At 45.6% G+C, this 943-nt stretch overlaps 1 non-coding gene across 1 annotated transcript; it reads right to left on the bottom strand.

The window, feature by feature from the left end:
- Window positions 1-272: 272 nt before the first annotated feature.
- On the bottom strand, window positions 273-345 carry TRNAE-CUC. The gene has a single exon. It is a non-coding gene; the product is annotated as a tRNA-Glu (tRNA).
- Window positions 346-943: the final 598 nt, after the last annotated feature.

Here is a 943-nt window from a genome sequence, read left to right on the forward strand (position 1 = left end):
TTATTATCTTACAGTCCTGGAGGTTAGAATCCAAAACGGATCTCACTGGGCTAATACTGAGATGTCAGCAGGGCTGCATTCCTTCTGGAAGTTCTAGGGGAGCATCTGTTTTCTTGCCTTTCCAGCTGCTTTGCTTATTAGCGTGTGGTCCCCTTCTATCTTCAAAGCCAGCGATGGCCAGTCATCACTCTAACAGTGACAGTCCTGTCTCTCCCTCACTTTTTCTTCTTTTTTCTTTTTTTTGCTGCACTGAGTGGCTTCTGAGATCTTAATTCCCCAGCCAGGGATCGAACCCAGGCCCTTGGCAGTGAGAGTGCCAAGTCCTAACCACTGGACCGCCAGGGAGTTCCCCTCTCCCTCACTTGTAAAGACCCTTGTGATTATATTTGTAGCCACCAATTAGCCCAGGGTTATCTCCCCACCTCAAGGTAGGTTGATTGGCAACCTTAATGCCCTCTTGCCATGTAACAGAACATTCGCAGGTTGTGGGGATTAGGATGTGGACTTCTTTGGGAACCATTCTTCTGCCTACCACAGCTGGAGACTTGTTAGGTAGAGAATTTGGCTTTACTCTGTGATGGGAAGTAACTAGAGCGTGTTGAGCAGAGGATGGATGTGATCTGGCTTACGTTTTAAAAGGCTCATTCCAGATACAGTTAGAAGAACAAACAGTGGGGAGGCATAGGCAAGGGTAGAAACAGAAACAGGATTCACTGAAGGATTGGATGTGGAATGTGAGGTAGGAATTAAAAATTACTCCATCAGCAATGCACAAGGTTTCCTGCATTCTACTAAATATTCAGTGCTACCCACCTATCTGCCATTCTGATGGTAGCAAACTTGCATTTCTCTGATTTCTAATAAGTTTGAGCATCGCTTTATGCACACGTTATCTTCTGGGGATTCTCCAATCGGTGAATTATGTCTCTGTATCCTTTGCCCA

This window comes from Phocoena sinus, chromosome 13 (assembly GCF_008692025.1).
Source record: "Phocoena sinus isolate mPhoSin1 chromosome 13, mPhoSin1.pri, whole genome shotgun sequence".
Lineage (NCBI taxonomy): Eukaryota > Metazoa > Chordata > Mammalia > Artiodactyla > Phocoenidae > Phocoena > Phocoena sinus.